Source organism: Ovis canadensis, chromosome 1 (genome assembly GCF_042477335.2).
Source record: "Ovis canadensis isolate MfBH-ARS-UI-01 breed Bighorn chromosome 1, ARS-UI_OviCan_v2, whole genome shotgun sequence".
Taxonomy (NCBI): Eukaryota; Metazoa; Chordata; class Mammalia; order Artiodactyla; family Bovidae; genus Ovis; species Ovis canadensis.
In genome coordinates this window covers 159178773-159196067 of record NC_091245.1, presented here as the reverse complement: position 1 = coordinate 159196067, position 17295 = coordinate 159178773, and the positions used below count along the sequence as shown (strand labels likewise).

The following is a 17295-nucleotide window of genomic DNA, read 5'->3' as shown; positions in this document are numbered from 1 at the left end:
AGTCTGTTGTTCCATGTCAGTTCTAACTGCTGCTTCTTGACCTGCATACAGATTTCTCAGGAGGCAGGTCAGGTGGTCTGGTATTCCCATCTCTTTCAGAATTTTCCATAGTTTGTTGTGATCCATAGTCAAAGGCTTTGGAATAGTCAATAAAGCAAAAGTAGATGTTTTTTCTGGAACTCTTTTGCTTTTTCGATGATCCAGCTGATGTTGGCAATTTGATCTCTGGTTCCTCTGCCTTTTCTAAATCCAGCTTGAACATCTGAAAGTTCATGGTTCACATATTGTTGAAGCCTGGCTTGGAGAATTTTGAGCATTACTTTGCTAGTGCATGAGATGATAAAAAGAAGTATAATAAAGCTAATATAAGACAAAATGAATTCAATTTTAAAAAAGATAAAATAAATGTCACATTGGAAAATTTGATGAATATATATCGTGAAGTGACCAATAATCAAATACCACAATATACAAATTATCTTACGTTGGCTATCCAACATGGAATCAATAAATATAATTATAAAAGGTGATTTAATGGATCTCTATAAATCAATAATAGATCAATCATATAAAATAACAAAAGAATATATATATATTGAACACAAAGATAATTTTAATATTGGACACAGCAAATGTTTCACTGTTTTTCAATTATGCAGTGTATTTTACACAAATTAAACATTTGTAGACCAAAAAACAAACTTACTAAAGGATCTCAATAAAAATCATCTTGGTTACACTTTCTGGCCATAATATAGTGATAAAAATAAGCATCAAATGAAAATATTTGAATACAAAACCTCAAACCCTATCATTTATAACACCCTCTTCAAAATAACTGTTAAATCAAAGAGGAACATTTGAATTCATTGGTACACTATTTGGTTTGTACTATTGAGAATGATAAATAGTAATTCTAATGCAATAGCTCTATAAATATAATTATATTCTTTCGCTTTGCTTAGAATATGAAATAGGCAAAATTTTAGATTCACAAATGTTTTTGGCCATTTTAAACAGCCAACAGAATAAACTAAAAATACATTCATGTTAATAAGAATTAAGCAAACGAAATAAAGACAAGCAAATAAAATCAAACGAGTGCTCTAGCTATAAGCACAAGGAGAAATATCCACAACTATAATCACAAAAAAGAAATAATTTTGACTCATATTAATATTTCATATCATGAAATACCAAGTAATGACCCAAATAAGAAATGTGTGGAACCCATAAGAAGTCAATTATAAAAGCTTACTGACAAATATGAAAAAAGTCCTAAATAAATAAATATGAAAGAAGTCCTAAATAAATGGAGAGATATCATATTCCTCCATGGGAAATCCAGTCAGGCCTTTCACATTAATTTTTACTCAAAATTGTATTCCAATAAAAATCTTAACTTTTCTGATATCTCACAAAACTATCATGTTTACGGAGGGGGAACAAACAGGAAAGAATAAAGAAAATTATGGAGAAGGGTGATTTTAAAAACTCTTGCCCTACAGTTGTTAAAATGTTTATAATAACTTAAAGTAGGACAGATATACTGCAACTATCAAGAAAGAAAAAGGAAACAGCATTGATTACTGTAAACAGAAGCACCTAGTAGGTGATAAATTTTAAACTTCATACTTATGAGGACAGAACATGGTTTATGAGGTTTATGAGGACAAGACATGGTTTAGGACAATAGGCTAACTCTTTAGTAAGAAGATCAAGACAGAACTCATCACACATGATATATAAAAATAAATTACAGCTTGATCAAAGAGCTACATATAAAATAAATAAGATCATTATAATTGGCAACTATCAACAAATATCCAACTGAGCTCAGGATGGAAAGTTGTAAGCTTACTTCTGGTTTCATGAAACCAAAACCAAACCAAAGTTTAAAAAAAAAATGCTTAATCACATAAAATTTAAATGTATATGCCATCACACGTTCAAAGACTATGACATCACCAGTTCAAAGACATCAACAAAGTGGAAAATTTGCAATATATGACAGACAAAGCTTTGGAAAACATAAACATGTCTATGGCAATATGAGCAAAAAACACTGGTAGTTAACTTAAAAAGGAGAAATTCCAATGACCATAAAACTTCAAAAATTATATTCAATTTTCTGTTGTTGTTTAATTGCTCAGTCATACCTGACTCTTGTCCATGGAATTCTCCAGGCAAGAATTCAGGAGTGGGTAGCCATTCCCTTCTCCAGGGGATCTTCCCGACCAGGGAGTGAACCCAGGTCTCCTCCATTGCAGGCAGTTTCTTTCTTTATCATCTGAGACACCAGAGGTAATCAAATCAATATTTATCAACATGAATTGAGATATATAATACTGGCTATCAATTCCAGAATTTTTTTTTTAATCTGACATAATGCTTAATTTCTGTAAGAATGTTGAGGTAGAATTATGGAGAATCTTTAAATGGGGCTCCCTGATAGCTCAGTTGGTAAAGAATTCACTTGCAATGCAGGAGACTGTGGTTCTATTCATGGGTCGGGAAGATCCCCTGAAAAAGGGATAAGCTACCCACTCCAGTATTCTTGGGGTTTCCTTGTGGCTCAACTGGTAAAGAATCTGCCTGCAATGTGGGAGACCTAGGTTGGATCCCTGGCTTGGGAAGATCCTCTGGAGAAGGGAAAGGCTACCCACCCCAGTATTCTGGCCTGGAGAATTCCATGGACTGTATAATCCATGGGGTCACAAAGAGTAGGACTCCACTGAGCAACTTTCACTTTCACTTTATTATTTAAATATTATAAATACAGGTTTTCAACAATGAGGAAAATGTTATAAGAATAAAATCACATTTTTATATTTAGAAACACCTGCAAGTAACAAGAAAAATAATATTTTTAATTTTTAAATTTTGCAATTCATTTTTGTTTTAAGCTAACAATGAAAATGGTAAAATTCCTCTTAAAAATAAGTTCAGAGGGAGATGCAGTTTTTTTCTCGAATATTTTAGGGCTGAAGGCAACATATTCTACATTTGGATGATGACTGGCATGAGATTAATTGTGGATTTGTGTCCTCTAATTCTATCACTAATGAGCCCCAAGCAATAGGATAAACTATTGGGAATCACCCCCCTCTTGACAAAATGGGGATAATCATTCTTGATAAGATGTGATGGAATGTATTATACATTGGAATACAGCTGTGAAAACTATCAAAAAGTTTGTTCTTAAACTATTACGAGCATACTCATGGAATCATGCGTAGTTCAATCAGTCGATAAAGAATCCACCAGCAATGCAGGAGATACAGGAGACGTGGGTTCAATCCCTCCTTTAGAAAGATTCCCCTGGAAAAGGAAAGGGCAACCCACTCCAGTATTACTGCTTGGGAAATCCCACGGACACAGGAGTCTGGCAGGCTTCAGTTCATAAGGTCACAAAGAGTCTGCCAAAACTGAGCAACTAAGCATGCATGCACCATTTTGTTAATTATTTACTTTGTTTATATGAAGGGCAGGACATTTCTACTTTTCATTTAGTGAGGTTCAATAACACCTTTGTATTCTAATCATAATTTCATTCACTGCAAAAGCTCTTACATCCCTATTGTTTTACTATGAAGCTCACATATCTATCTGTATCTTACATCAAATCAGATGTTTTTCTGAGCAAACGTTCCAGCACGTGACACTGGATTTCATTTAACCTTCGTTAGTCATTGCATATTTACTATCCACAATTTTACATTGGTATAGTGCATTTATGTACTTTTAAAAAAGTGCAACACTCTTTACAGCTTTTCTCCACTTCAGTCCTGAAGTAGCAGTGATGTTCAGTGAAAACTTGCAAATACTTTTAGTGAAAAGGCATATTTGGGAAGACATGGATAGAAAGGAAACTTACATAGATTAGAGCTAAATCTCGGTAAACTTATTTAGGACAAAAATGAAGTCTGTCAGGATTTTAACCATTCATTTGAAAGCCCTTTCCGAGACTATGACTATGAAGGGAATAATATTAGTTTCTCTCTTCTGATACCTTCCAGGGTGACAATGGCTGATTGAATCTAATCAGGTAACAGGGAAAAAGATCTACAGATGAATGTGAAACAAGATGGTTCTTTGAGAATTAAAAATCCAAGCTCTTTTCTCAAATCCTAACTGTATGGGCTAGTCTTTAGTTATATAAGGTAAGAATAGAGAGTTCCAGTGGTTTTTTTCAACTAGAATAAAAAGACTGAAGGGTCTTTGCCTTGTCAAGCACAGCTGCCAAGTTTCTAAAGAAAAGCTAAAAGATGCTTTGAATTGTTAGCACTGAATTGTAGTGGCTGCCCTGGATAATATGCAGACAGAATGTTGAAATGACCACTTTCCAAATCTGGAACTCATTATTTCAAGCACTATTTAACAAGACACTATGAAAATATGCAACTGATCTATACATTGTTACTTGTACCACATAACTAAGTCACCCTTGCTTATAAATTGAGCCAAATTAGTCTTTTCCTGAAATGATCTCAGCCCAGAAGTAGTCAGTAATTTTGCTTGCTATAATGAAGAAAACAAAATCATACTTTATATACTTTTAAAAATAACACAAATGCCTCAAAAAGCCAAGTACTGTAAGGCATAAACAGAAACATAATTGTAAAATTAGGGCTTTTTATGGCTAGATAATTTGCATATAACCTTGAGTGACTTTAACATATATACTGGTTTCTACTTATATAAAACATCTATCTCAAACAAGATTTTATTTCATTCATTCTTATTACATGTATATTAATAAACTGATATATATTAATTTACAAGATGAATAAATAACACAGAGATGAAAGATTCCAATTTAACTGGAGACAAAGATCACTGTATCTTAGATAAGGCTGAAAGTTAAGCATTTGCAAAAGATGGATGAGTATCAATAACTCTTGACTTAATTGAGAAAATTTTATTCAATATTAGTTGACATTGTCTTAAAATAGATGAAAGAACTGAAAATGTAACCACATATTGTCCACTTAAAAAGAGAAATGACTTCAGCAATGTCAATCCATATTGCATAAAAAATTAAGGTAGTAGTATACTTAAGTGGGTTATTGAGTGAGGTTATACAATTTTCTTCCTTTCAGATTTTATTATATAAGAAAAATAGCCATCTGTTTTGGAATTTGTGGGTACAGTAGATTATGTTAAGAAGCTTCTCTGAGGTCTTTTTTTTTCCTTTTAATTTTATGAGACAGTTTGAAAGAGCAAAATGCTGTAAAGAGAACCACCACTGACTAGAGAAAAATAAGTTTTTGAAGCAATTAAAAAAAAAATCACTCCCACCTAAGAGTATTTGTGAAAAGTTGACAGCTTGTTGACAAGTGTTCTTACCCCAGGAAATAGGAGTAAAAGAAGTTTCCCTTTGACACTCTTTGTACCAAGTACTATGGTTCATTTGGTCTGGAGAAACAGATGAAAAAGACTCAACTCTTGCTTCCAAGGACTCAGTGGTCTAATGGACAGGAGATACGTGTAAATAAATAAAATACAAGCAGCATGAGGACATCCCTGGTGGTTAAGTGGTTAAGACTCCCCACTTCCACTACAAGGAGGGCAGGTTCAATTCCTGGCTTGGGAACTAAGATCACACATCCCAAATGCCATGTGGTGAGGTCAAACAATTAAAAAAGAAAAAAAAACAGCATGGTAAAGGTAGCATGGAAGCGAGCGAAAGGGCCATAACTAGTGTACAAGAGTGGGTTATATTTTTTTGGCTAAGAATAGGCTCGGGAAAGGAAAACAAATAAAGCTGCCTTTGGTCAAATGATTAAGAATTTAGTTAGACAGCATGACAAACTCATTGGACATGAACTTGAGCAAACTCTGGGAGATACCGGAGGGCAGGGAAGCCTGGCGTGCTGCAGTTCATGCAGTTGCAAAGAGTCGGACACGACTTAGTGACCGAAAGCCAACAATAACTAAGAATTTGGTAGGCAGAAGGAAGGATATTCAGAGCCAAGGGATGAACAGAGAAGAAAACCACACATGTCAGATAAGTGTGAGCCATTTCCTATTGCTGAAGCATAACAGCTGCAGGTGGACAAGGTGGAGCGGCAGGAAGTAAACAGGAGCAGAAATAAAAAAGAAGATTGAGAAAGTGAGGTACATGGCTTGGCTTGTTCCCAGAAGGAAAAGGGGGTGGTGTCACCAAAGCATGGGATAGAACTAATCTCTAAAATTAATTTTGTGAGAATGTGGGACAAATGATTCATGGAGGCAAGGCTAGGTCCAGGGAGATGAGGTTGAAGATTCTAAAAGAATCTAGGCCAGGCATATTGAGTTAAAGGAAGTTAACAGATGATCAGGAAAACAGATTCAAGAGGCCTATCAGACTGAATCTGAATGGGTATGGAGAAAAACTTTTTTTTTTTTTAACAAAAGAAACTGAATTTTTCTGACAAGACATGGAATATAACAGGCTTAGACTTGCCTCGTAGCTCAGATGATAAAGAATCTGCCTACAATGCAGGAGACCTGGGTTTGATCCCTGGGTTGGGAAGAGCCTGTGGAGAAGGAAATGGCAGCCCACTCCAGTAGCCTTGCCTGGAGAATTCCATGGACAGAGAAACCTGCTGGGCTATAGTCCTGGGGGTCACAAAGAGTCGGGCACGACTGAACAACTAATGCTTTCACTTTCAGATAAGGAAGGAAGAAGATGAATTTAACTAAGAACCTGTTGACAGGGCCTAAGGGTCATTTCTTTGTCAATACAGTGATCTCCAGTGTCTGCAGTTTAATGGGGAGCTTGGGGCTGGATATGCAGAAGAGAGGGGAATTTGCCCAAGTGCAAGTCTCACTGGCGCTGCTCAACATTGCTTTACTTGCACTAGGTCATGGCGTTAAATAACACTGTCACATAGTGAGGAACTGATTCCCCTTTCAATCTTCTTTCCCTTTGGAGTAATCCCTTGAGAGACTTTCGATTTGGTCAAAATTTGTTTTTAACTTTTGCTATTTCCCTTATGAACTTCAGGTTCAAGGCTTTTAGCTGGCAATAAGCATCTGATTAAAACAGTATCATCAGCACTTTTTGTCATTGTTCTTCTTAAAATCATTTTGAGAATGGCATTCTAACATGTATACTATCATGTAAGAATCGAATCGCCAGCCTATGTCTGACGCAGGATACAGCATGCTTGGGGCTGGTGCATGGGGATGACCCAGAGAGATGTTATGGGGAGGGAGGTGGGAGGGGGGTTCATGTTTGGGAACGCATGTAAGAATTAAAGATTTTAAAATTTAAAAAATAAAAAAATTTAAAAAAAATCATTTTGTCTCACAGATAGCAATGATATTGATTTTCCACTAAAACAGTGATAAGAATTTAATTTCTACTTATTTATAATGTTTTATTTAAAATGTGATTCAGTTTAAAGAGAAAGTATTTAAAGGAGAAATTGTGTGAAGGAATAGAAAAAATCATGACGGTAGTATGTATCGTTAGGACTTGGATACAGGAAAAGATGACTGTTAATGGGCAATACTGAAACAGATTCATCCTCACATTTGAAAAAACTAGGATCCATCATCTTATTTGGGAGTAGCTAATGGATGCAAAACAACAGAATGATCTCTGTTCATTTCCAAGGCAAACCATTCAGTATCACAGTTATCCAAGTCTATGCCCCGACCAGTAATGCCGAAGAAGCTGAAGTTGAACAGTTCTATGAAAACCTACAAGACCTGCTAGAACTAACACCCAAAAAAGATGTTCTTTTCATTATAGGGAACTGGAATGCAAATGTAGGAAGTCAAGAAACACTGGAGTAACAGGCGCATTTGGCCTTGGAGTGCAGAATGAAGCAGGCAGGGCAAAGGCTAACAGAGTTCTGCCTAGAGAACGCACTGGTCATAGCAAACACCCTCTTCCAACAACACAGGAGAAGACTCTACACATGGACATCACCAGATGGTCAACACCAAAATCAGATTGATTCTATTCTTTACAGCCAAGGATGAAGGAGCTCTAACAGTCAGCAAAAACAAGACCGGGAGCTGACTGTGGCTCAGATCATGAACTCCTTATTGCCAAATTCAGACTTAAACTGAAGAATTTGGGGGAGACCACTAGAACATTCAGGTACGACCTAAATCAAATCCCTTATGATTATGCAGTGGCAGTGAGAAATAGATTTAAGGGACTAGATCTGATAGACAGAGTGCCTGATGAACTATGGACTGAGGTTCATGACATTGTACAGGAGACAGGGATCAAGACCATCCCCAAGAAAAAGAAATGCAAAAAAGCAAAATGGCTGTCTGAGGAGGCCTTACAAATAGCTGTGAAAAGAAGAGAAACAAAAAGCAAGGAGAAAAGGAAAGATATACCTATTTGAATACAAAGTTCCAAAGAACAGCAAGGAGAGATAAGAAAGCCTTCCTGAGTGATCAATGCAAAGAAATAGAGGAAAACAATAGCGTGGGAAAGACTAGAGATCTCTTCAAGAAAATTAGAGATACCAAGGGAATATTTCATGCAAAGATGGGCTCGATAAAGGACAGAAATGGTCTGGACCTAACATAAGCAGAAGATATTAAGAAGAGGTGGCAAGAATACACAGAACAACTATACAAAAAAGATCTTCACGACCCAGATAATCACGATGGTGTGATCACTAGAGCCAGACATCCTGGAATGTGAAGTCAAGTGGGCCTTAGAAAGCATCACTATGAACAAAGCTGGTGGAGGTAATGGAATTCCAGTTGAGCTGTTTCAAATCCTAAAAGATTATGCTGTGAAAGTGCTGCACTCAATATGCCAGCAAATTTGGAAAACTCAGCTGGGGCCACAGGACTGGAAAACGTCAGTTTTCATTTCAATCCCAAAGAAAGGCAATGCCAAAAAATGCTCAAACTTCCGCACAATTGCACTCATCTCACACGCTAGTAAAGTAATGCTCAAAATTCTCCAAGCCAGGCTTCAGCAATATGTGGACCGTGAACTTCCAGATGTTCAAGCTGGTTTTAGAAAAGGCAGAGGAACCAGAGATCAAATTGCCAACATCTACTGGATCACCAAAGAAGCAAGAGAGTTCCAGAAAAACATCTATTTCTGCTTTATTGACTATGCCAAAGCCTTTGACTGTTGGATCACAATAAACTGTGGAAAATTCTTCAAGAGATGGGAATACCAGACCACCTGACCTGCCTCTTGAGAAACCTGTACACAGGTCAGGAAGCAACAATTAGAACTGAGCATGGAACAATAGACTGGTTCCAAATAGGAAAAGGAGTACGTCAAGGCCGTATATTGTCACTGTGCTTATTTACTTATATGCAGAGTACATCATGAGAAACGCTGACCTGGAAAAACACAAGCTGGAATCAAGATTGACGGGAGAAATATCAATAATCTCAGACATGCAGATGACACCACCCTTATGGCAGAAAGTGAGGAGGAACTAAAGAGCCTCTTGATGAAAGTGAAAGAGGAGAATGAAAAAGTTGACTTAAAGCTCAACATTCAGAAAATGAAGATCATGGCATCCAGTCCCATCACTTCATGGGAAATTGATGGGGAAACAGTGGAAACAGTGGCTGACTTTGTTTCTCTGGGCTCCAAAATCATTGCAGATGGTGATTGCAGCCATGAAACTAAAAGACGCTTACTGCTTAGAAGGAAAGTTATGACCAACCTAGACAGCATATTAAAAAGCAGAGACATTACTTTGCCAACAAAAGTCCATCTAGTCAAGGCTTTTCCAGTAGTCATGTATGGATGTAAGAGTTGGACTATAATGAAAGCTGAGCACAGAAGAACTGATGCTTTTGAACTGAGGTGTTGGAGAAGACTCTTGAGAGTCCCTTGGATTGCAAGGCGATCCAACCAGTCCATCCTAAAGGAGATCAGTCCTCGGTGTTCATTGGAAGGATTGATGTTCAAGCTCAGACTCCAGTACTTTGGCCACCTCATGCGAAGAGTTGACTCATTGGAAAAGACTCTGATGCTGGGAGGGATTGACGGCAGGAGGAGAAGGGGACGACAGAGGATGAGATGGCTGGATGGCATCACTGACTCGATGGATGTGAGTCTGAGTGAACTCTGGGAGTTGGTGATGGACAGGGAGGCCTGGCGTGCTGCGATTCATGGGGTCGCAAAGAGTTGGACACGACTGAGCGACTGAACTGAACTGAATGAAATTATTTAATAAGAAGGTCCAGGAAGGATTCCTTTTTCCATGGATGGGCTTCAGTGAGTCTGCTATTGAGAAAAATTATTGTTAAGGTTTATACTTATGTGAAATTTTTTTCTAGAAGGCAGTTGAGTAATGAAGCAGTGAATAGGAAACTAATATAGAAGATACTCAGGAATATTTAGAGGGCTTTCTGTTTGCTTGTTTTAAGTATGGGCATGATATGATCTCAGTAATATACTTAAATGATGAAGTCATTAAATCAAGAAGAGGATAAAGCGGCAGGTGATAGAAGGAATGGTTTATGAAGCAAGGTTCAGATTGGAATGGGGTAGCTGTGGGACCCAGAGCAGAGAGGGAGGTCAGCAGGATTACACAACTGTGAGGAAGGGAAGTAAGTAAGCAGATAAATTTGCAGGAGTTAGAAGTGGTGAGGGACCTTCACTTCTGGGAGTCTCTGAACCTCCAGGAAAGAATTATCCTAAGAGTGAAGGGGACAGAGACAGTGTTAGTTTTGAGAAGGGTGGCAAGGTGAAGTCCACCTGCTGAAAAAAACTAGAGAGGATGCCCCCTCAAAGAAACAGGTTAAAAAAAAAAAAAGATGCGATGAGAAGCTGAGTGTCCAAATTATATGAGAAGTAAGACTTTACAGTAGCATCCATTAGAATAGTTTATACCAATGTCCCAGGAAGCACTTAGCTTTAGGAATGCAGGAGACTGACCAAAGGACTGATCCAGATCTGAGGGTTTGTGCGCAAAGGTCCCTGTTCTGTTATGCTAGTTCCATCTTTGACTAGTTTCTGGAATTTCACCTCTACCAATTATTAAGGGGTTTTACTTCCACCACTGTCCTTTTTTTTTTTTTTTTTTTAAGAAATCAACATTAGACAGTAAAGAATTCTCCTGCAATGCAGGAGACTGCGATTCAATCCCTGGGTTGGGAAGATCCCTCAGAGAATGGAATGGCCACCCCCTCCAGTATTCTTGCCTGGGGAATCTCATGAACAGAAGAGCCTGGAGGGCTACAGTCCATGGAGTTGTAAAGAGCTGGACATGACTGAGCACGCAGACATATTTCTGTCTAGTTCATTCTCATTGGTCTAATTCCAACATTAAAGCTCCCATATTAAGAACAAATCTCCATGGTCTGCTCCAGCTACTTTTAATCCACTTCTTGAAGGACTTACTTTATACAGAGCATTCACTTCCTCATTTCCCATTCTTACTTCTGTACCATTATTATTTTAAAGTACAAATAATCTTTTAGATTTATGTATGGAATATGAAGAAAGCTGAGCGCCGAAGAATTGATGCTTTTGAACTGTGGTGTTAAAGAAAACTCTTGAGAGTCCCTTGGACTGCAAGGAGATCCAACCAGTCCATTCTAAAGGAGATCAGTCCTGGGTGTTCTTTGGAAGGAACGATGCTAAAGTTGAAACTCCAGTTCTTTGGCCACCTCATGCGAAGAGCTGACTCATTGGAAAAGACTCTGATGCTGGTAGGGACTGGGGACAGGAGGAAAAGCGGACAACAGAGGATGAGATGGCTAGATGGCATCACCGACTTGATGGACGTGAGTTTGGGTGAACTCCAGGAGGTGGTGATGGACAGGGAGGCCTGGCGTGCTGCGATTCATGGGGTCGCAAAGAGTCGGACATGACTGAGCGACTGAACTGAACTGAACTGATAGATTTAGTATTTTAAATAATTAACCTATGTGCACATAACTCAAAGGTATTGACGTCTATACAAGATTTAATCTTCCTTTCCTACTACCATTCACGCCCCCTGCCCCCTGTAGGTAAACACTGTAATCCATTCTGTCTACATACATTTTCAAAAAAATAGGTTCATTTTGTTCTTTAACAAATGATAACACAACATGCACATTGCATTATAACTTTTTCTTAATATACCTTGAGGATCTTTTCATATTAGTATATAGAATGCAGCCTTAATAATTCTAGCAGCTAGGTAATATTACATTGAATGGATGTACATGGCTTATTTTGCTTGTTTTCCATTTACAAGTGTTAATTGTTTTCAATTTTTTATTAATACAAGAAGCTTCAGAGGATACATTTGAACATATATTATTTGTTCAAAGTAAAAATATGTCCAAAGATATATCCTAGGATTGGAAGGTCACCAGTCTTTATTCAATCCTTATCAATCAATCTTTTGTCACCATCATTTCAACTGAAATAACTCTTATCAAGGTCATAATTCCAAGGTAATTCTTTGTCCTCATATAATTTAACTCTTCCATAGCACTGGACATAGTTAATCATCACTTCCTCCTGCTGAAATACTTTCTTTTCTCAGCTTCCAAGATCTTATAGCCTTCTAGATTTCCCTCTATTTCACTGACTGCTACAACTCAGTTTCCTTTTCTGGCTCCTATTCTTTTGAGTGTCCAAATTTTGAGCTGTTCTAGGGATCTTTTCACAGTCTGATCCTTTAAATACATTCTCTCCTTAAATCATTTTTGTAAAGCCCCGTTGTTTTAAATACCAGCTATATACTGATGCCTGCACCTGATATCTAATCAAAGCGTGAGTGTCCATCTCTCAGTCGTGTCCAACTGTTTTTGCCACCCCAGAGACTGTAACATGCCAGGCTACTTTGTCCATGGGATTCTCCAGGCCAGAATACTGGAGTGGGTGAATACAGGGGGTCTTCCTTACCCAGGGGTTGAACCCAGGTCTTCTGCATTGCAGGCAGATTCTTTACTGTCTGAGCCCCTAGGGGAAGCCCCCAGAATATCTAATAGGTTGCTCAAAACTTAACTGCTTCTCCTTCATCTTCCGAAATCAGCTGGGGACAAATGTGTTCTTCCACTTACTCTGGTCATAAATCTCAACATGAGCCTTGGTTTCTTTCCTTCTGTCAGCAACCACATCTAATCTTTCATCAAGTCTTGTCACCCTTACCTCCAAATGCATCCAGAATTCTGCCACTTCTCATCATTTCCATTGCTATCACTCTGGCTGAAGAATAGGCTAAAAAATTCTAGTAGCCTCTTAACAACCTCCTTACCTCCCCTCTTATCTTTCAAGAGATATCTTGACACAATAGTAAGAGGATCCTGGTAAAAGTTTCCCACTAGAAATTCCTTAATGATTTCCCATTATACAGAGAAGAACACAGATACTCCATACCATGGGCTAACAGACCACACACTACTTTTGAGAGACGGAAATACCACCAGGGAATGGCAGAAATTATCAGGTCAATACTGTCCTTCCTTTTTAATACCTGTATGTACTCATTGATATAATTTTTGCCTATTTATGTCCATCCCTGGGCTCTGAAACATTTCTCTTTATATTTGTCCAAGTGCAAGTACTAATTTCTGTTACAGATGCCAATTTCAGATTTCCCTATAGCACTTCAAGTGTACTTCACTTTTAAAAAAGAAATTAGTTATCTCTCACCTGTCTAATTTAAGGCTGAGGGAGTGGAAAGTGAGGTTTCTCACTTGACTGTGATACCAAGCACAGAGCTGTGGCTCTATATCAGATCAGTACAGAAGCCTCCTTAGGGCTATCAGGACTCCACCAGCTTTCAGTTTATAGCAATCAGGAAGTAACACTGCATCTCCTTTACTCTGCCTCAAACAGCATCTTCCCATCTCTTAAACTAAAATTGAAAAAAGAGAATCCTGCCATGGCTTTTCAAATATTATCATGGCCATGTTGTTTTACATCAGCCATGTATTACTATTATGCCAGAGGCTCAGCTCAGTCACTCAGATGTGTCCAACTCCTTGCAACTCCATGGACTGCAGCACACCAGGCTTCCTTGTCCATCACCAACTCCCAGAGCTTACGCAAACTCAGGTCCATTGCATCAGTGATGCCATCCAACCATCTCACCCTTTGTCATCCCCTTCTCCTCCTGCCCTCAATCTTTCACAGCAAGTACCTTTCAAAAATCTTTGAAATAATTTCAGTAACAGTTAATCAAATTCAAAAGGACCACAATGACTAGATAAGAAAAAGATAAGAAAATTCAAACTATCACTCCTCTCACTTGTAATTAAGAATTAAGTTATAAATTTACAAGTCTTTGAAAAGAGACAGGCACCCAATTTTAAATTTAAAAAATTAAATTTCTTAAGAAATATGAATATGTTGCATTATTTTTATCAGCATCTTCATGTAAGTCTTTTTAAGAACAATATGCTTAAAAACTTTATAAAGTAGCTTAGTAATATATTTATGTATTTAAAACAATGAAAACACTGCCTTTACAAATGTGCTGCCTTTACAAATGTGCTACCATTGCTTAATCCCAGTCATCTATAAAATTTGCCTGTGAGGTAAAGTGGCAAAAACTGAATTATTCTTTAAATCTCATCCCAACAGAGATCTTTATACATTAAGAGAGAACAACCCCTTGATTCACCTTAAGCTCATTAGCTCTGTAATAAGTCTTAGTGGATGAAGCTTGACAAAGGATTCACACTGACCAAAGGAGGTACAGGAAAATATACTAAAATTCCCTTGGACAAAATAAATAAACAAATAAGTTATTTTTCATATCTGGAAACTCCTCAGCTAATACAGGGACTGTAAAGAATCTGCCTGCAGTACAGGAGACACAGATTCAATCCCTGGGTCAGGAAGATCCCCTGGGGAAGGGAATGGCAACCTGCTCCAGTATTCTTGCCTGGGAAATCCCGTGGACAGAGGAGCCTGGTGGGCTACACTCTCTGGAGTGGCAAAAAGAGTGCCACATGACTTGGCGATTAAACAGCAGCACAGCTAGTACAGGTAGGTATAATATTTGTTCTACAAACATCTGAGTTTAATGAACTATCTATCCAAAGCATAGAACACAACTTCAGATTGGAAACAGCAAATAACTACTTTCCTTATCAAGCCAGACAGATCAGAAGGGGTGGAGGGGAGCAAGCACACTGTCCTGGGATACTTGAAGGAGAAAAGGAAAGTCAAGGAGGAACAGCATCTTCAAGCCCAGAGGGAAGACAGAGTCTTGCTTAGGTTTGCTTTGGCTGTTGACACTCCCACTTCTTCAGTGAAAGCCAGCTCAGAGTCTCAGAGTCTAGTCCACCTCTCTCATCTAACACATAGACACTGGGGCAACTCAGACTTAAGGGTCATTAGATTGTTGATTAACAAACAAAATTTTAAGGATCTGGATGTAAATGGAATCCGGAGAAACACATTTTGAATATGCTTCATTTTACTGGCTTTGGGTATAGCACACCAAACTGCAATCATATAACAGCACAGATATTCCAGAAAAACTGAGGGGCGGGGAGGGTGATGCTTCCTGCTTATACGTCATCTGAAATGTTCACTTAACAAATCAGCTTCACTGCTTTACAACTGTCAAGGTGCCTGGGCCGTACTTTACATGCAGCAAAAGAAGTCTTCTCAAGGTTTCTTCCAAAACGCATTTTCTGTTCCCACCTTATCAGGTCCACCTCTTTCATGCAAATGGAAATCACCCAAAACCCAAACACAGCACTGAGGCCCTCAAAATGTTAATATCTGGTTGTAGTCTTCCTCCTCGTCTCCGTCTCCTCCATTTATTCCTTAACTTTCCGGGCACACGATGCGGCTCTCCCAGCTTCCAGAGAGGCAGGAGCCTTGAGGATGAACCCTCACTCCCACCCTCGTTTCACCTTTGCTCCTAAATCAGAAGGTGCCTTCCTTCCACGCGCAGGACCCACAGCAGCCCAGTACTTTGCTAACGCGAGGTGGAAGCTCTCTCCCGCCCTTTTAGCTCGAGGGTTCCTACCCTTGGGAAATCAAGTAGAAAACTGGGGCTCCCCGCCCCACCGCCAGCCATCTACACTTCCGCCCGGCTCCTCACATCTCTCTAATTCCTTTCCCCAGAGTTCTCCCCAGATCCCCCCGAGGGATGTATTCAAGACTCTCCCGCCTGTCCTTCCAGGGCTGCATTCTGCCCCGAGCCCCGTCTCTCTCCACCACAACGCAGGAACGCTGGGAGCCTGTCCCCGAGGTGGGGTGTCGCCGGCTCGGACCGCCACCCCTCACCCCAGCGACGGCGCCGGGCCCCCGCCTCCCAGCCTGGACCACCTTCTCCGCCTTGGCCCATCCCTGCTTCCCACAACTTCAGCCCGGCGGAGCAGAGGTTGTACACCGAGTGCGAAAGGGCGATTCTGGAATTCCAGAGCTGCTGCTTTTGCCCCAGAAGAACTGAAGGAAAGGAATTCGGCTACAGCCCCGCAAGGCTTCCCGGCCCTCCCGCCCAGGGCAGCCGCTGCCCGGGGCTCCCCCGCGCCCCTTCCCCACCTGCGCTCCGGCCGCGGGCACGGCGCGCTCTCCCGGGCTGAGCGCTGAGCCGCACACTCACCCGAGCGCTCGCCGCAGCAGTCCGGAGCAGGAAAGGTGTATCCCGCGCCCCCCGGGTGGGGGTGGGGGTGGGGGAACGCGCGGGCGGGCAGGGGCTGCGGTGCCGGCCGCCGGCGGCCGCCGGGCGGAGGGCGGCGCGTCCCGGCTGCTCTCGGGCCCGCGGAGCTGGCTGCGCGCTGCGGGACTCTGGCTAAGCGCCGGGGCGGGTCCCGAGCGCGGGTGGGCGGACGCCCGGGGCTCTCTACCACCCGGAATACTCCTCTCCTGTTGCCCTCATCCCTTCCTTCCTTCAGCACCCCTTTTTCATCTATCTCCTTTCACTTTTCCGCCTCCTCTCTCTTCTATCTTCCTTTTCCTCCCTCCCTTTCCACTGATGCCTGGAGAAGGGCGGGGGAGGAACAAAAGTCCCGTCTCTTTAACTTGAGTGATAACCTTGCAGATCGTCTGTTCATGGAATCTGGAAATGACGTGAATAACCTTTCTGAAAGCATCTATAATATAACGACTTTAGTCTCCTTCCCGCCCCCCCTTCCTTTTTTTTTTTTTCTTTTTTTTCTTTTTTGTTTCTTCCCAATGGTTCTTTTTATCCTGTTGGGTGGCTAGGAAGGAGCTGAGGTCAGATACGGAAGGCGAAGAGGGAGTAATAGCGGGGGGTTCTCGGAAGTGGGACTGAAAATCATCCACCAAGAGGACCCAGAGATCTCTTTATCCACAATTTCACAAAGCAGGCATTTCCTGAATATAATTGAGATTGAGGGGGGAGAGGAGAAGGGAAATAGGCAGGGTAATGGGAC

The 17295-nt window shown here is 40.2% G+C and overlaps 1 protein-coding gene across 1 annotated transcript in view; it reads right to left on the bottom strand.

The window, feature by feature from the left end:
• HTR1F (5-hydroxytryptamine receptor 1F) overlaps positions 1-16851 on the bottom strand; it is a 127234-nt gene extending 110383 nt beyond the window's left edge. Inside the window, exon 1 of the mRNA XM_069572624.1 lies at positions 16503-16851. The gene's annotated coding sequence lies outside the window, so the exon portion shown is untranslated. The remainder of the gene's footprint in view (positions 1-16502) is intronic.
• Positions 16852-17295: the final 444 nt, after the last annotated feature.